Source organism: Pan troglodytes, chromosome 1 (assembly GCF_028858775.2).
Source record: "Pan troglodytes isolate AG18354 chromosome 1, NHGRI_mPanTro3-v2.0_pri, whole genome shotgun sequence".
NCBI lineage: Eukaryota > Metazoa > Chordata > Mammalia > Primates > Hominidae > Pan > Pan troglodytes.
Window position 1 is genome coordinate 49,349,285 of NC_072398.2, and position 20,678 is coordinate 49,369,962.

A 20,678-nucleotide genomic window follows, 5' to 3' on the forward strand; every position below is an offset into this window, starting at 1 on the left:
CCTGAAATTCTACAAAAATCAGTTGGTTAAAATACAGATCATGTTCTAGAAGGAAGTTTATAGGGATGTAAAATGCTGAGACAACCAGAAATCCCACATTTTAGATGTCAGGGCATTTGATTCATTCCTGTTAAGCCTTGGACATCAATAAATAAAATCCTGGCTGACTGAATGTGTAACCTTATAAATTTAAGTGCTCTTTACTCTGAAGACCTGAAGTTCTTCTTTTTAAAAATCTTTTTAAAAAAACTGAGAATCCCCTGAGTTTCTTGACTCTAGATGAAGTCCACAGGGCAAGCCAGGTTCTCACTTTCACTCTATACATGTTAAATTTATACCAACTTTATGTTACGGGTGAGTCTATGAATAATACAATTTAGGGATTCTGAATTTATGAATGAACAGGCAGCTTTTAACTCCTTCTGGGAGCAGGCACCATATGCCATTCAAAGGTAACTTCCCTTAGATTTACATTTCATTTATTCATCTTGCGCCTCTAATGTCAAGTGCTGCGTCAGGCCTTGAAAGGAAACGTAACAGCGAATAGCAGTCCAGAGAAAGAACGATAAAGCTGACAAACGGTAGCCTCCTCCATAAATCAGAGATTCCACTGAGAGAAGTTGACGGTTGAGCCTATACATTAGAAAAAGAAATGTAGAAGGAGGAAAAGAAAACAATAGTATGAAACTCGCTATGACTCAGTGAATGAGAAAAATGAATCACAAGGAAACCTGGCAGAATAAAAATTATCTGATTATTGTATGAAGCAAAATCTTCAAGAAATAAGCTTGTTAACTAGTTCTGAAGAAAAATGAAAATGAGAATTATTATGTGTAATCATAAGAAAAGAGATGAAAACCAATCTAAATTTAGAAAATGTCAAGGTCAGACCTTTCTAAACAAGGTAGAATTGAAGTAGAAGGATGAACACAGATATGGCCAAGCAGGTAAGAGGTCAGAAGGTGACAAGTACAGGCACCTTCCAAAGCAGGATGGGTGACATTTGCTTTTTTCAGTTTGTATTAGGAAAATTCCCACTTCAACCAGGTTTTTAGAGTTTTAAGATGAGTAGATTTAGTAATTGTGGATAAATGGTTAAGCATGGAGCTTTAGAAGATGTCTGAAATTGAGGAGCCCTCTTACTTAAACTTCGTTAGCCTCACAGTAAATCTACCTCTGGTCCCCTTTGCAGAATCATGCCTCATGTGATGGAGGAGAAGAAGTGGGCTTTGGGCTGCTGTGTTGGGCAAGAGACTATGATTCATCTTCCTGCATGGATTGCCTTGAGTCATGCTGTCCTCATCATTAGAATGGTAAGCTAGAGAGAGAGAGAGTTGTGATTAGGGAGTGGGTTTAAAAGATAAAGAAGTTATTTCTGGCTAAAGTAATGAAGACCGTATTGCTACTGTGTTTCAGAAGTGTATATGCATCAGTGAAACCACTTTTGTCTCTTTTTGAATGGCAAGATATACCAGAGACTGTGCCGGATGCTTGAGATATACAGATGAAGAATGAATGATGAATGAAACTTGGTTTTTGCTGTTAGAAAGCTTATAAGTTGGAGATGCAAGCATAGGAGGTAGGAGGATAGAGGCAGAAGGAACCCAGAGTATCCATTTGGGATGGAACCGCACATTAATTTTTTTTTTTTTTTTTTTTTTAGACAGGGTCTTGCTCTGTCACCCAGGCTAAGTGCTGTGGCACAATCTCAGCTCATTGCAATTTCCACCTCCTTGGGCTCAAGCGATCCTCTCACTTCAACATCCTGAGTAGCTGGGACTACAGGTGTGCACCACCATGCCCTACTAATTTTTCTCTTTTATGTAGAGACAGGGTTTCGCCATGTTGGCCAGCTGGGTCTTGAACTCCTGAGCTCAAGTGTTCTGCCCACTGCAGCCTCATAAAGTGCTGGGATTATGGGCGCAAGCCACCGCACCCAGCAGCATTCATTCATTTAACAAGTATTTGTTGAGTATTGTATTATTTTAAGAGCTGTGGGTCTGGTAGCAAACAAAATAGCTCAAAATGCCAGTATACATGGCACTTTTATTCTAGTGGTGAGAAACAGACAGTAGATAAACTACTAGTGTAGATATAGATGTATACATACACATACATATACAGGCAGATGATGGTGAAAACTGTAGTAAAATAAAGCAGGTTACAGGAGATAGTCAGCTGTTTCTTTTCTTTCTCTGTACGTGTGCATCCATGTGCATCTGTGTGTGTGTGCCCGTGCGCATGCGTACATGTGCAGGGAGCTATTGCTGTTTTATACAGAGTGGACCAGAAGTCAACAATAAGATGACATTTCAAAAGGGATCTGAAAGAAATGAGAAAGAGGCACGATGGGAAGCACTCTCTGGGCAGAGAGAATAGCAAGTGAATGCGTCTAGAAGCAGTGGTGTGAGAGGTGTGTCTGAGGAACAGCAAGGGAGGGCTGGTGAGGCTGGAGTGGAGTCAGCAATGCGTAGAGGGGAAGGCAATAAGGTCAGAGAGGTAGCAGGGGCCAAGGCAAGAGTCGTCTCAGGCCATGGTAAGGACTCTGGGCTTTAAGCGTGGTGGGGAGCCCCTGGGAGGAGCCATGTGGGCAGAATCAGCTCTAGAAGGGCAAGCCTACAAGCAGGGGGCTCAGTTGGGAGACTGCTGGAATAATCTAGGTGAGAGATGATAGTTGCTCTAACTGGGTTGGTAGCAATGGAGGTGAGAAACTTTTGGTTTCTTGTTATATTTCAGAAAGGAGCCAGCAAGATATCCTGATAGGTCAGGTAAGGAGATGAGAGGCAATGTTTTTTCTTGAGCAACTAGAAGGTTGGAGTTTTAATTTAATGAGATGAGAAGAACAGTAGGAGGAACAGTTTGGGAGGTGGTGATGGGATTTCTGTATTGGACTTAAGTTTGAGGTCTTCATTCGACATCTGATTGGGAATATCAAGTAGGCATTTGGATGTGTTTGGAGTTCAGGGAACAGGGTGAGGCTGGAGATGAATATGTGGGAGTTAAGACCATACGTATGGTATTTAAGGTCATAAGATTAAACACAATCACCTAGGGAATAAATATAAATAGAGGAAAAATAAATATGGCATGTTTCTTTTCATGAACTTTTGGACATACTTTTGTTGAACCTCTGGAGGTGGGATTGGGCATTTGTGAGCGTAGCTTCCTGCTATTTCTCTCTTTCTCTAAAAATACATGGCATGATTTATACATCCCAACATTTCATACAATGCTTTTCATAATCTGATGCATACCTACTCACTTCTCCAGTTTCAGTTCCACCAAACAGCAAAAGCATCACACTGTTTCATGTCTGTGTGTGCCTTTTGCTCATGCATTTCTACTTTGCGGAAAAGCCCACCCTGCTCCCAACCCCAGCTTATATCCACACAAACACACACATACACTTCACACTTCTGGGTAATATCTATTCATTTCTAAGACCCTAAGTGTCATGTCCTTCAAAATACCTTCCCCTCAGCTTGTCTCCAGGTGGGTTGAGCCCATCTTCTATGCTTTATCAGCCCGTGCTTGGGAATAATTCCTTATCTCATTGCTTTATAATTATTGTCTCTTACTGTCTGCCTAATCCTTGGTACAGGGAATACTCAAAGCATTTATGAAAGTTTACCAACATGTTAACAGACAAGATAGAGAAAAGTGAGGAGTGAAATAAACCTCTTAATCCCACAACAGCAGAACAACGGCAAAATAAACCCCACTTCAACCAGTAGCTACTGAGCTAAAATTCCTCAATGTCCTCTGCAGGGTATGCTCTGCACTCAGCTAGGTCTTAATGAATGTGAAATAACAGGCCCTAAATGATCAATCATGGGAAAAAGAGGAAACAAATTAGAAAATAAATCTTTGCAGGAAGAAGGATGAAAAAGGAAAAAATGGGCTAGAGGATTTCATTCTGAAACAAATGAGAATATTCCTAACTGCAATCTGTCTCTCATTTGGCGAATGAGAGTGACAGCCTCAACTGGAGCTTTAAAATGAAACTCTTTGAGTCAAAGAGATAATTAACCATTTATAAACAGATATGATAAACCCTTTAAACTGCACTACTCGATCCAATCAAATAATTAATTCCATAATTTTAAAATTATTTTAAAAAGCTGCTCTCTAAAGAAATTTAAATTAGATTTTATTAATATTTTCTCTGTGTTACAAAAGCCATCATTTGTAAAATGCTGGTAGGCCAGATTTCAATTAGACAGTACCATGTACACTAGTTGTTTTCTTAATGCAAATGAACCTTGACATCTTTTTTTGATTACATCACTCAATTATAAATTCCTTAAAAGCAGGAACTATAGATCCTCAACTAATGTGTGTTACATTTAAATTTGAGAATGTAATTGCGTGATTTCAGTACTTTTTTGTCTTCTTGTATAGACTATATACACCATTCCATAATAATATACTCTAATAATGGTACAGTCACGATTTATTAACACTTACATGTTGTACTTGCTTTATCTCCATTTTATTCTTACTACATCCCTATGGGAGAATATGTTTTTTCAGTTGAAAAGTAGTAGAACTTATATGGAATTTTAAGCAGTTCACCCAGGCTCAGAAACACAATTTTGTCTAATAAAAATAACTAAGTTTTTTTTTTTTAACTATGCCTTAACATACTTAAGGAAACCCTAAAAGCTTGTGTATTTGTGCTACACATATTTAAGAATGCCATTAATTGGGAACATCTAAGTATATAAGTGGATTTGAAAATCTTTATTAAAATGTCATTCTGATTTTTTCATTATTAAATAAAAGTGATACACTAGAGTTATTACCTCAAATGTGTATCAAATTTATAATGATCACAAAGTAGCAGTTATCATTGAATTAAGGAAATATCTGCTTCAGATCATTTACTGAGTAATAGAATTTTAGAGTTGTTTAAATTAACTAGGATAACTAACATATGTAAATGTGCAATACAAATATGAAATATGTAAGTTTGGTGACATACTTTATCTCTGAGAAATAAATTAATAATACATAAAATTGCCAGGCGCAGTGGCTCACGCCTCTAAACCCAGCACTTTGGGAGGCCGAGGTGAGTGGATCACCTGAGATCAGGAGTTTGAGAACAGCCTGGCCAACATGGCGAAACCTCATCTCTACTAAAAATACAAAAAATTAGCCGGACATGGTGGCGCATGCCTGTAATCCCAGCTACGTAGGAGGCTGAGGGACGAGAATCGCTTGAACCAGGGCGGCAGAGGTTGGCAGTGAGCTGAGATCACGTCACTGCACTCCAGCCTGGGCAACAGAGTGAGACTCCGTCTCCTTAAAAAATAAATAAATAAATAAAATCATAATTTAATGTTTCATTCTAGCCAATCAGGTTTCTAATGCTTTATTATTTCCTCTCTTCACCTAGGAAATACATCTAATGCTTCTATCATGATGAAATCTAAAATAAGTCAATAAGGATGTTCTTTTGGTCAAATTGATGTCTTTGCCTGGGATGCCCTTCCATCTTAGTCGACCTAGACAATATTCTGCATCTTTCAAGAATCATTTGGTGACTCATAAATCTATATCTCAAGCCCAGACCTCTGTCTTCAGGTCCTAGGTCAGGTATCCCACTGCTCACTAATCACAGCTACTGGAATTCTTCTGGGGCATCTTGACTCATCATGAGATATTCCTTCCATGGCTCAACAAAGAGAATGGGTTCCTCTTTTTTTGGCCTCCACTGTTCTTTGTGTAAGCTTCTCTAACACTGTCTGTAATAGTTTATTCGAGGTCTTTATGTAATCGTTTATTCAAGGTCTTCAAATACTGGGCACACAGACCACCCTCCCCCTTCTTCACTATTGGAAACTTATTACTATGATGATAACAATAACAGCTATTGTTAATAGTATTATTTGCTGAACTGGTATGAGTATGGTAGGCAGCTAATGCCAACAGATTGGAAGCTATTGACCAGATAAAACCTATAAACCATTCCTGCAAATAGAAATTTGTATATTCATTTTAATAAATCATGTTAATTTCTCATGGCACTTGTAGATAAATTAATGAATCCATAAATAAATAAATGTATAAATGTATGCATTAATAAACAAGTCACATCATTTTCTTAGATAGGATTTTTGGTAGCAAAAGTGAGTCATTTTAGAAAACTCAAAGTCTGTCTCATCAGCTTCTAGGTAACAAATTTCATATTTGATGACAGCCAATCTAACAATCCAGTTTATGTTCTTAAGCAGTGAATCAAATTAACCTACCAAAGTTTAATGCCAAAAAGTTTCTCTCCTGTGAGTCCAGGGAAAAGATGCACAATAACTACCTGTGACAAGTATGCAATATTAATTAGGTAGCTAATTAATTTTTAATATCATGCCTGTTTAATTAGTAACCAAAGAGCCAAAGAATGATGGCTGCCTCATACAGTTAGAGCTTAGATTGTATATTTTGCAGGTGTGAAAGCTTAAACTGCAGTATGCTTGATAACTTCACATGCAGTTCAAGATTTATGAGGCCTATATGATACTTTAAAAGTTTTCTCCAGCCAGATTATGATTATTAAGTCATTAGAATTTTAATTACATAATATATTTCCTCTTTATAAAGGGAGATGTTATCTAAGATAATTTTGACTTTGGGAGGCTAATAGGATCAGGGCCTTTATGGAATTTTGTTTTTCCATGTACTACAAACATATTTTTAAAATGCCTCTAAAAGAGAAAAAATAATTTATCACTAATCAGTGAATTGCTTTGGTCTTCATATCCACAGAACAATCTTGGTTCTGTCCTGGAAAGTCCTGAGTTCATTTTATTTATTTGTCTAAATGTTTCGAGATGATAGAGTTGGTAACTCCTCTGTCTCTATTATTTCCTGTTTCCTATGTTATGGAGCCTCTATATCATTCTGTAAAGTCAGGTGGAAGAAAAAAAGGGAAGCATTGTTGAACTGATTTTCAAAAAGCAAGAGAAAATAACTCTTCCATTTTATATCTTCTAAAGAGAAATTGGCTAATAGACTTCAAACGTAACTTTTTGCAGTGTTTTTGTAATTATGCTCTTAGAATATATGATGTGTTTTTATTTTCATAATTAACAGGAAATACATGTTATACATTAAATGTGACACAAGAGATATGAATTATGCAGTCAACTCGGTATGTGCTGATGAGCACAAAGCCCAAGGCACGTTCAGTCGAGTTTCTATGAAGATCTATAATGAGTTTCAAGTACATCATTTCCTGATGGAGGATAAGAAAACATCCATCAATGCAAATTTCTGCACATTTTTTCAGCTTTTATGAATACTTTACAAATTCTAAAAAGAATGAATTTCCAAAGTGCAACTGAGCTAAGTCTGCTAGTAATCTTATTTAGATGGTTTAGGTTCAGTGGTAAAATCTAGTCTTTTACTACTAGATTTTACAAGTCAAGCAATAGAGCACATTCTACTAATGCTTACTAATATCGTCCTATTCAAATCCCAAAGGGATTCTCAAAGATGTATACATATATATATACACATACATTTATTTAAACTGGTTATAGAATGCTATCAATGAAGATAACTAGTGTAAGATAATTTGATACTGTACAACTTAATAAAGATCCTAGTCAATATCTAAACCTATGATATTAGTTTTATGTTGGAAAATAAATTATACAATGGAACAGGAAGGAAACAAGTGTTTATATATTTTTTAAATTCAAAATCAAGACTTCCCTAACATATGCAAAGTAAACATGCATATTTTATTCATTTAATTACTTTAGAATAGTTGAGAGCACCATAAATATCTTAAAATTTATGTTGAATTTTTTTATTAGGATAGCATTTAAACATATAATAATGAGGAGTGAAGGAAAATGCTTAGGAGTAAAATTGTGTTGAATATTAAATAAACATTAAAAGTTACAACACTTTGTGGTCCTTAGAGACACTTTACAGAATAACATATAGTTATTGTAAAAGAAAGCCCAATAATGCAACAGCCTCCTAATTGGTTCTCTTAACACGTCTCTCCCTCCACAGTCCATTTTCCACAATAAAGAGTTATCATCCTGAAAAGCTGATCTGATCACATGCCTTCCCTTCTTAAAGACCTCTGCTGGCTCTCTGATGCCAGAGGATGAAGGCTAATCTCCCCAGTCTGGCCGGAGCCTGCTCCTCCGGCCTCATTTCCTGACAAACTCCTCCGTACACCTTAACCTCTGGTCCCTGAACTGCAGAAGCAGGGCAGAGTGGGGCGGGCAGGGCCGAGGAGGCAGGGAAGACGTTTCATGAACACCACCTGATCAGTGCTTCTCTCTTTGGGGTGTCTTGCCTCCTTTTTAGTAACCAAAATGATCTGCAGTTTCGTTATCCACTCTACCCTTTTACTTCTTCATTTGGCCCATTCTCTATACTCCAGCAGAGAAATGACAGAGCAACAAGAAATCAAAACATTCTCACAATATAGTGCAAAATGTAAGGAGAAAATATACTCTCGCTCCCTTCTCTTGCTGTAAATTACCTCATGGGTATGGAAAATGACAGATACCAATTCCCTATGGAAGTGGAAAAAGGACGCATCGCCACGAAGAAAGTGTCCAGAAAGCCCCTTCGATCTGCTGAGTAAGGGATGTTCAAGGGTCTCCAAGCACAGCTCCAGCTTCTTGAGCTGAGTTAGGCACCTAAGTGCTCAATAGATGTTTGTTAGTAAAATGAGCTTAATTGACTAATAGATGTTAGTAGGTTGAAGGAAGGGGAATCATTTTAAGGATACCATATATAAATTTATTTCAGATACTGTATTTCTTTTTCTACCAATACACCGACACTTTCCTTGATAAGAAATTTTGTTTTTAGTTTAAGCGAAAAAAAAGAATGCAGATTGAGCACCTGTTTATTAGTAGGAGCTACAAATTCTTAAGGGCCCGAATGTGTTAGGTCGTTATGGGCATTTTCTTCTTTTTGCCTCCACACAACCCTGGAAGTTGGTATTATGAACCATATTTGTACACACACAGGGATGTAGTAAAATCTCTCAGAGCATGCAGATATATAAGTTATAGAGCGGGGATTTGAGCTCATGTTTATCTGATCCAAAGGAAATGATCTTTCTATTATGCTTCCTGTTTATATAGACCAGAGGCTTTAAAAAAAATTTCTTTCAAGCTCAGGAAGTCATTGATCTGAGGCCCCTTACTAAGAAGGCATTTTTCTCAATTCCCTGAAGTTTAACATTAAGGACCACTATTTCAGTTGTTGTGAGTGGGCAAGGGGGAAATAGATGATTTCCTATGTAATCTGAGCCTGTCCCCTTCAAGATCTTTATATATTGTGTTGCAGACTCAAAAATGAAAGTAACCTTCTTAATATCTTATTTTATCATTCTTATAATTGAAAGAAATATTACAAAAGTATATTGAAAATTAATTGACACAGGGACAAGGCACTAGTACAAATGAAATTTCCATGTAACCGTCGTTTGTTTATGCAAGGAATATCACTTCACAAACTATTAAACCCAAACTATGGCAGAGCATAAAAGAGCTTGTACATCAAGCACTTAGTTGAAAGTTACGTTATGCTAACTAGCTGAAGAGCTTGTCAACATCTCCTGGGTTAAGTATGCCACCTCTTTGATCATCCAGAAAGGTTTCCAACACTGTAGGTGGTCCTAATTAACAGGAAACTGTGATCTTCTTTTACGACTAGATTTTACAAGTCAGGCAATAGAGCACATTCTATTAATGCTTACTAATATCGTCCTATTCAAATCCCAATATCTCCCCAGATACACAACTGATTATGAATGTGTGTCCTGTTTTAACAGTATCTTTTAAGAGAAAGTTTGATGCTTCTTATCTAAATATCCTCAGGGTTCCTGTAGTCAATTATATTTTCTCATCATGGACTAAGAATGCCCACCCTTAGAGTAAGCTTCATATCTGAATAATCCACATCTGAATTCTACCTTTGGTTTAATTTACATGATCTTCCTGGGAAGGAGGAGGATGTGAGGGTGTGTGTATGTGTGTGTGTGTGTGTGTGTGTGTGTGTGTGGTGTGTATGTATAGATGGTGTGGTTTTATCTGTATTTAAGACCTTCTATTTTAACAGCCACAGGAAAGAAACTGTTTGCTTTACATACATTAATCACTTTTAATAGTTATGCCAACCACACAAGATAGTTATTTTGATGTTTATTTTATTTATTTTTATTTTTTTAAATATTTGTATACTTTATTCGTGCTATAGTAGTAAAAAAAAAAAAAGAAGCTTTCAAATTATATACATAAGGAATGAAATTTTAGTAACTTCCTTAGAGAAATATGACTCTGAGGAAGTCACATTAAGTCTCTATTTTCTCATCTCCAAAATTGTTATCATGATAAATATCTCATAGTGGTGCCTTTGTAAAGGACTTGGTCCACATTAGTCACTCACAATTGGCAATGTTATATTAATTTTTGTTTATGAATTACCAGTTTATCCTAAATTGGTTTGCACCAACAGAGAGCAATTAAATCCGATTACATGATCTTTTACATTCAGAATCCCTTGTTTTCACTAGCCCTAACCATGTAAGCAGATTTTCCAGGGAGCATTAGGTGAGGTATATGTATCTCAAATATTTTCTATTAATAATACTAGGTGATTTGGTAATTAGAAATACCAGCCTCACATTATAGAAACAAAGCACTATTTTTAAAAAGTAATTTGGCCTTTGGCTCACACAACCTGCTGAATGTTTTACTGATTACTCATGGACATGCATTTTGTTTGTTTGTTTTGTTTAAGAGTTCTAGGTGTTCTTTTTTTTTTCCTTTTTTTTTAAAATTATACTTTAAGTTCTAGGGTACATGTGCACAATGTGCAGGTTTGTTACATATGTATACATGTGCCATGTTGGTGTGCTGCACCCATTAACTAGTCATTTACATTAGGTATATCTCCTAATGCTTTCCCTCTCCCATCCCCCCGCTCCACAACAGGCCCCGGTATGTGATGTTCCCCTTCCTATGTCCAAGTGTTCTCATTGTTCAACTCCCACCTATAAGTGTGAACATGTGGTGTTTGGTTTTTTTTGTCCTTCCGATAGTTTGCTGAGAATGATGGTTTCCAGCTTCATCCATGTCCCTACAAAGGACATGAACTCATCATTTTTTATGGCTGCATAGTATTCCATGGTGTATATGTGCCACAATTTCTTAATCCAGTCTATCATTGATGGACATTTGGGTTGGTTCCAAGTCTTTGCTATTGTGAATAGTACTGCAATAAACATACATGTGCATGTGCCTTTATAGCAGCATGATTTATAATCCTTTGGGTATATACCGAGTAATGGGTTGGCTGGGTCAAATGGTATTTCTAGTTCTAGATCCTTGAGGAATCGCCACACTGTCTTCCACAGTGGTTGAACTAGTTTACAGTCCCACCAACAGTGTAAAAGTGTTCCTATTTCTCCACATCCTCTCCAGCACCTGTTGTTTCCTGACTTTTTAATGATTGCCATTCTAACTGGTGTGAGATGATATCTCATTGTGGTTTTGATTTGCATTTCTCTGATGGCCAGTGATGATGAGCATTTTTTCATGTGTCTGTTGGCTACATAAATGTCTTCTTTTGATAAGTGTCTGTTCATATCCTTTGCCTACTTTTTGATGGGGTTGTTTGTTTTTTTCTTGTAAATTTGTTTGAGTTCATTGTAGATTCTGGATATTAGCCCTTTGTCAGATGAGTAAATTGCAAAAATTTTCTCCCATTCTGTAGGTTGCCTGTTCACTCTGATGGTAGTTTCTTTTGCTGTGCAAAAGCTCTTTAGTTTAATTAGATCCTATTTGTCAATTTTGGCTTTTGTTGCCATTGCTTTTGGTGTTTTAGACGTGAAGTCCTTGCCCTTGCCTATGTCCTGAATGGTATTGCCTAGGTTTTCTTCTAGGGTTTTTATGATTTTAGGTCTAACATTTAAGTCTTTAATCCATCTCGAATTAATTTTTGTATAAGGTGTAAGGAAGGGATCCAGCTTCAGCTTTCTACATATGGCTAGCCAGTTTTCCCAGCAGCATTTATTAAAGAGGGAATCCTTTCCCCATTGCTTGTTTTTGTCAGGTTTGTCAAAGATCAGATGCTTGTAGATGTGTGGTATTATTTCTGAGGGCTCTGTTTTGTTCCATTGGTCTATATCTCTGTTTTGGTAGCAGTACCATGCTGTTTTGGTTACTGTAGCCTTGTAGTATAGTTTGAAGTCAGGTAGCATGATGCCTCCAGCTTGGTTCTTTTGGCTTAGGATTGTCTTAGCAATGCGGGCTCTTTTTTGGTTCCATATGAACTTTAAAGTAGTTTTTTCCAATTCTGTGAAGAAAGTCATTGGTAGCTTGATGGGGATGGCATTGAATCTATAAATTACCTTGGGCAGTATGGCCATTTTCACGGTATTGATTCTTCCTATCCATGAGCATGGAATATTCTTCCATTTGTTTGTGTCCTCTTTTATTTCATTGAGCAGTGGTTTGTAGTTCTCCTTGAAGAGGTCCTTCACATCCCTTGTAAGTTGGATTCCTAGGTATTTTATTCTCTTTGAAGCAATTGTGAATGGGAGTTCACTCATGATTTGGCTCTCTGTTTGTCTGTTATTGGTGTATAGGAATGCTTGTGATTTTTGCACATTGATTTTGTATCCTGAGACTTTGCTGAAGTTGCTTATCAGCTTAAGGAGATTTTGGGCTGAGACAATGGGGTTTTCTAAATATACAATCATGTCATCTGCAAACAGGGACAATTTGACTTCCTCTTTTCCTAATTGAATACCCTTTATTTCTTTCTCCTGCCTGATTGCCCTTAATGTTCATTTTAGAGATTAAGAAATCAAACTCCATCTGTGGAAAGATGGTAGATTGAATACATGCATCTAATTTTATTTCTTTTGAAACCTCAGTGAAAAATACAATAAAGAGATTTGTAAAAAATATAACCAACAAGATGGAGAGGATGAGAGTAGGCAGAGTCTGTGTGAATGTTAGAAAGCAAACAGATGAGGGACAACTGACTTACACCAGAGGAAGCCAAATCTTACTCAAAATATGGAAGCTCAGACCCAGTTACAGGTAGAATTCCCAAAAGGCTCAGAAATGCTCAGTGCTGGGTATAAGGTGGAAATAAAAGGGCGTAGAGAGCTAAAGTAAGAATTTACTGAACACTGTATAAGAAGTAGATTCGAAGATGCCTTTTTCTGCCCTTTGTTGCTGGGTAACTGTCCATTTTCAGCTCCCACAAATACTCTGTGGCTTATCCTCTGAAGAGGGTGACACCATGCCTGGGCAGGAGGACTCCAGGCGCAGCTGTGGAAGTGGATACTCCACCATCGCACGGTATCCAGTAACCCTATGCGCTCTGTGTGCTGACAGTCTTCAGCTCTCCTTAGCTTGGTTGGGATCCCAGAATTCTAGTAGTCCAGGTGTCACCCCTCAGGCAGGAGGTTGGAAGAGTCTTTGCTGGAGAACCAGAGCAGCCCGAGAGGAAAGACCTAAAGATCCTACGTAACAGGGTGTCTCCAAAATGGACCAGCAAATCACCCCAGAGTAAAGCTCATAAATGACAAGTGGCACCCACCGAACAGTGCTTATTAAGTCTCCACACTTTTTTTTAAACCTTATTTTACTCTGAAAATTGCATAACAGTATAGAATACATATTATAAGTAAACAGCTGAAATAATTTATAATTATCAGAAAGTTGCCAGCATTCTGAAGCTCCCTGCATGTTCCTTCCTAATCCCAATACATTCCTTTCCACTAAAGGAAACCAGTGATTCCAACTTTTATAGTACTTGCTTATTTGCTCTTCTTTGCCAACTAAATGAGGATTCCTAAATACTGATATATATGTTAATTAGTTTGATTTAACCATCCCACAATGAATACTTATTTTAAAATGTCATGTATACCATAAATATATGCCATTTTTGTCAATGTAAAAATAATTTTTCAAAGCCTTATAAAGTAATCATAGGAAGGCAGTGTGGTATTAGAGCAAGGATAGACAAAACAAAACAACAACTGATTCAGTGTTACCTGCCTTTGGACTTTTTATAAATGGACTCATAAAGTATGAATTATTTTGTGTTTAAATTTTGTTATGTGATTTACTCATATATATTGTTAGTAATAACTGAAGTTTGCACATTATTATTGCTGTATAGTATTTTAATATTTACATGAGTATCCCACGATTTATTTATCCATTCTACTCTTGGATAGTGGATGCTGGAGTTGCTTCTAGTTTGGGGCTATTAAGAAAAATGTTGCGTGACATGTTTGTCAATCTTCTGTTGCATATATATGCACATGCATTTCTTTAGGGCATGGGTTGGCAAGCTTTTTCTGTAGAGGGCCCCAGAGAGTAAATATATTAGACTTTGCAGGTCCTATGGCTTTTTTTGTTACAACTACCCAAATATGTGAAGAAGCACCCATACCTAAGGGAATAGGCAAGGCTGTTCCAATAAAACTTTATTTACTAAAACAGGTTGTAGACTGGATTTGACCTGAGGGCTTTAGTTTGCTAACTCTTATTTTAGGGAATCTGCTAGGAATGGAATTGTTGATTATAAAGTAAGTATATTTTCAATAAAACCAAACTGGTTTTCAAAGTACCACAAACAAAGTATGAGATGTCTAATGTGATCACTTAAAATATCTATGGCTTTGTCTGTGATTTAATTTTTTTTAAATTTTAACTTTTCATTTTGAAGTTTGAAATAATTTTAGACTTACACAAATGTTGCAAAAAGGTACAAAGAATTCTCATATACCCTTTACCTAGCTTTTCCAGATGTTAATATCTTACTTAAGCCTAGTACAATTATCAAAATCAGGGAATTCACATTGATTTAATTCTATGACTCATCTTCAGATCTCAATTAAATTTGCTGCTTGTCTCACTAATGTCCATTTTCAGGTCCAGGATCAAGTCTAAGACACCTTACATTCAGCTGTTGGATAATGACTTTTTAACATTGCTGTACCAGGCCAGGCATGGTGGCTCACACCTGTAATCTCAGCACTTTGGGAGGCTGAGGCTTGCAGATCACCTGGGGTCAGGAGTTCAAGACCAGCCTGGCCAACATGGTGACACCTCTACTCTACTAAAAAAAAAAAAAAAATAGCTGGGTATGGTGGTGGGTGCCTGTAATCCCAGCTACTCAGGAGGCTGAGACAGGAGACTCTCGAACCCAGGTGGCAGAGGTTGCAGTGAGCTGAGATTGCATGACTGCACTCCAGCCTGGGCAGCAGAGTGAGACATAGTATACCATCTGTTTTTGTTGTTGTTGTAGTTGTTTTGTGTTTGTTTGTTGTTTTTTTGTTTTGTTTCCTTCCTTCCTTCCTTTTTTTCCTTCCTTCCTTCTTCCTTTCCTTAAACCCTTTCCCTTCCCCTCCCCTCCCCTCCTCTCTCCTCTCCTTTCTTTTCTTTTCCTTCCTTTCTTTTTTTTTAAATTAGCAACTTTGAATATAATGATGTCATAATTATAAGATTAGCCCAGTAAAAATGCACACTTAAAGAGAATACAGTATGTGTAAACATCATTTTATATGCACTGGGAAACCAAAAAAAATTGTGTGACTCACTTTATTACCCAGTGTTCACTTTATTATGGTGATGTAGAACTGAACCTGCAATATCTTTGAGATATGTCTGTAACTGCTTGATGTACTTATTCTAGGTATAATAGAAAGTAAAAGGGTCAAAATTTTCCCAGGCACATTTCCTTCTTACCCATTTCAAACAGGAAATGTTATTATAGTCTTAGAAGCATTTTACTAGGATAGCACTTCTTATGGTCGACTGGGTCGGAAGCCAAATTAGAATATTTTTAACCCCTCTTTATAGGATTCTAATATCAACTGCCAACTTTATCTAAAATTAGCCTTTGTTTTTTCCCATCTAAAAGCTTTTTAATCCCTTTTATTTTGACATATCAGCTGTTGAAATTCTCATTGTAAATCAATGTAGTTGGTTTTTGTTTTTTTTGGTGCCAAATGTATGAATAACACTGAGCTAATTAATATCCTAAGAAGTATAAGAATGGTTCCAGCTTCAAAGGGCTTATAACCTTATTGGAGAAGTAGTACATATATTTTGCTAAACGTTAATTAAGGTATGTATATTAGGGTTTTCCAAGGGAAGCAGAACCAACAGAATGTTTGTGTGTGCACGCATGTGTGTGTATACATATATATGTATATATACATACACATTTACAATAAGAAATTGGCTCACATGATTATGGAGGCTATGAAGTCTTTAAGAGCTATAGTTTAGGGCTAGGGGCAGTGATACACACCTACTCAGGAGGCTGAGGCAAGAGGATCACTTGAGCTCAGGCATTCAAGACCAGTCTGTTGTCTATAACAACAACCAAAAAGATCTGCAGTTGGCAAGCTGGGCATGCAGGAGGAGAGCCAATGGTAAAAGTTTCAGTCAGAGTCTGAAGAACCAGGAGAGCTGAAAGCTGGCAGACTCGAGATCCAAGAAGAGCCAATGTTTCTAACACTGCAAGCCAGAAAAGGCCAATTTGTAACTCAAGCAAGTCAGGCAGGAGGAATTCTTTCTTATTCACCTTTTTCTTCTATTAGGGCCTTCAATTGAATGGATAAGGCTCATCAGTAATTAGGAAGGCAATCTGCTGTACTCAGTCTACCAATCCAAATGTTAATCTCATCCCCCTCAGAGACACACCCAGAATAATGTTAGATCAAATGTGTGGGCACCATGTGGTCCAGTCAAGTTAACACATAAGAGGCAGACCAATGTGGATTGGAATAGTGAACCTGACCTTAGCCTTAAAGAGTAGGCAATATTAGAATAGGAGTGGAGGTACTTAGAGAGAAGAGGAGGAATTGAGTCAAGGTAGAAGAGATCAACAACAGCAGCAAAACTCTAGAGGCTAAAGCAGAGGGTTTGAGATGAGCAGTGTTGGCACACAGCAAGAGATAGGGTAGTATCACCCATTAGAGAGTGAAATTTTAGAGTAGTGAGCTGAAATGCGATGTAATGATGTGAAAAGCAATGGGATTTAATGTTAGGAGTTTTAAAAATGACTCAAAATGAGTGGTGATTTTGAAGATCAATCTGGTGGTAGTATGAATTTGAGCGGATTGAGAAATGGAAACTGGTTAAAGACAATATTAACAGTGATTCAGACAAGACATGATATCTTAGAAGGAAAGAAAGTGGTTAAGAAAGAGGAAAAATCCAAGAAAAATGACTGTTGCTAGGTAGCTGATGGAATAAAGGAGATGAAGAAAAAAAAGGGGCCAAAAATCCCAATCAAAATCATTTATGTATTTCTTACTGTGTACTCGGGTAGTGCTAAAACTTTAACCTGAATTAGTTATCACAATAATCCTTGTCAAGTATCCCACATCTATATAGAGCAAAATCTGTAGAGCATGGCACACAGCCCATCACTCTAAAATTTCACTTTCAAATGGATGATATCACCCTACCAATTGCTGTGTGTCAACACTGCTCATCTTAAACCTTCTGCTTAAGCCTCTACAGTTTTGCTGCTGTTGTTGATCTCTTCTACCTTGACTCAATCCCTTCTGTTCTCTCTAAGCACCTCCACTCCTATCCTAATACTGCCCACTATTTAAGGTGTGGGTTAAGTTCACTATTCCAATCCACATTGGTCTGTCTCTTATGTGTTAACGGGACCACAGGGTGATCACACATTTAATCTAACGTTGTTCTGGGTGTGTCTCTGAGGGTGTTTCTGAATGAGATTAACATTTAGGTTGGTAGACTGAGTACAGCAGACTACCTCCTTAATATAGATGAGCCATATCCATACGCTCATCTGTTTATGTGTAGACCTTGTATAACTGGTTAAACTCATCTCTGTCCAGTAGCTCCTCCAATGTTAGCTTTCAGCTTTTGGACTTATTTGTAGTTGTATGCACAGGCTGACTTCTCTTATAATGTATTTCTTTGCCAGTTTGCAAACTCCTAGTTTGTTCCCTTGAAAAGTTACTTATCTTTCAAAATTTAGTGTGTACATTGCTTTCTCTGGGGTAGCTTTCCTGCATTTTTCCAGCTGGCTGAGGTGTTGTTGGCTCCTTGTCTCTCTTATTGGATTACTGGATAATTTAATAAGAGAGCCGTGCTTTTCATATTGCATTTTCAGGTTCTAACAGTGTCATGTAAAGTAGGGTTGGTCTAGATTAATTAGCATTGTAGATGAATGAATGACTGAATGAATGGTGAGTGTGTTGGTCAATATTGCACCACTACCCTTCTGTTAAATGATTTTGTGAGTTGATTACTTAAGCCCCTTTGTTCCAATTGCTTTTTCCAGTGTCTAGAAATCATCCTTTATTTTGCTATAAATTTCTTGTTTGTTAGGACCTTTCCAAATGCTATCTGGAATAACCATATTACTAGCAAAATAGTTTCAATTTCACCACCTCACTGTCAACTCAGACACAGTCTTCTGTCCTGCTTCCACTTTTTGGTAAATGTTGAGAATAGGATATTTTTTTCCCCCATTTTAAGACTGTCTGTTAGAAAAGAATTAATTTTAAAACTTTTAAGTTGGCCAGGCACAGTGGCTCATGCCTGTAATCCCAGCACTTTGGGAGGCTGAGGTGGGTGGATCATGAGGTCAGGAGATCAAGACCATCCAGACTAACACTCCATCTCTACTAAAAATAAAAAAAATAAAAAAATAAAACATTAGCCGGGAGTGGTGGCGGGTGCCTGTGGTCCCAGCTACTCAGGAGGCTGAGGCAGGAGAATGGCATGAACCTGGGAGATGGAGCTTGCAGTGAGCCGAGATCATGCCACTGCACTGCAGCCTGGGTGGCAGAGCAAGACTCCATCTCAAAAAAAAAAAAAAACCTTTAAGTTATTTATTGTCAGGAGAAGATATTTCTGCAAACAGGAGGACATCAAAGCAAATTTTCTCCACCCTTTATATAACAATAGTTGTCATTTATTGAGCTCTTACTGTATGCTAGATGATTTTATTTTCATTCGTTTCACAAAGATTTATTGAGCACATACTAAATGCTAAATACTGTTTTCAGTGCTAGAGTTTTTAAGTGTAATTAACAAAATGGCCCAAAATTTACCTGCCAGATATTTTGCTATATTAGTTGCCTTAAGTCACATAATTAAAGTAATATAATCCTTAGAACAGCTCTTTAAGATAGGTTGTATTTTCCCTGTTTTATAAAGAGGACACAGGAAAATAGAGAGGTTAAGTTGCTAACCCATGGTCTTGTGGTTAGTGAGTTTCAAACCCAGATTTGGATCCAGAACTACCTTACTTCATAGTTAATATACTCTTGTTTATTCCATATTCCTCTTCAGTATAACATTGTAGAGAAGCTCTGGACTCACGGTAGAAGATCTGGGGGAGAAAATTCCAGTTCACTGACTTGTTTTGTGCGTGACTTTTGATGTATTACTGGACTTCACCAGACTTCTTCTGGGTAATAATAAGACTGACACAGTGTTATTCTGCAGATGGCATAAAATACTCTAAATGAAAACTCTTAGCACCATTCCTGGCATTAAGTAGGCACCCAGTACATGTTGGTTTCATTTGAATTGCAAATTACAAAAATTACAATCTTTTTACTCCATGTTGAAGATTCTCCTTTTAATTTTTTTAACTTTTATTTTAAGCTCAGGGGTACATGTGCAGGTTTGTGGTATATGGAAAATTCACATAACAGGGGTTTGTTGTACAGATTATTTTGCCACTCAGGTATTAAGCCTAGTATGCATTAATTATTTTTCATGATCCTCTCCCTCCTTCCACCCTCCACCCCCCAGTAGTGGGCCTCAGTGTGTGTTGTTCCCCTCTATGAGTCCATGTGTTCTCATCATTTAGCTCCCACTTGTAAGTGAGAACATGCAGTATTTGGTTTCTGTTCCTGTGTAAGTCTGATAAGGATAATGACCTCCAGCTCCATTAATGTTCCTGAAAAGGACATGATCTCATTCTTTTTTTAAGGCTGCATAGTATTCCATGGTGTATACGTATCACATTTTTTTTTAATCCAATCTACCATTGATGGGTGTTTAGGTTGATTCCATGTCTTTACTATTGTGAATAGTGCTGCATTGAACATACTTGTGTATGGGTCTTTATGACAGGACAATTTATATCCCTTTGAGTATATACTTAGCAATGGAATTGCTAGGTCAAATGACATTTCTGTTTTTAGGTCTTTGAGGAATTGCCATACTCTTTTCCATAATGGTTGTCCTAATTTACACTTGCACCAACAGAGTATAAGCATTCTTTTTTCTCCCACAACCTTGCAGGCACCTGTTATTTTTTGACTTTTTAATAATAGCCATTTTGACTGGTGTGAGTTGGTATCTTATTGTGGTTTTGATTTGCATTTATTTAATGATCAGTGATCTTGCACTTTCTTTCATATGCTGGTTGGCCACATGTATGTCTTCTTTTGAAAATGTCTGTTCATGTCCTTGACCACATTTTTATGTTTTGTTTTGTTTTGTTTTTCTTATAGAGTTGTTTAAGTTTCTTATAGATGCTGGATATTAGACCTTTGTTAGATGTATAGTTTGAAAAAATTTTCTTTTATTCTGTAGGTTGTCTGTTTACTCTGTTGATAGTTTCTTTTGCTGTGCAGAAGCTCTTTAGTTTAATTAGATACA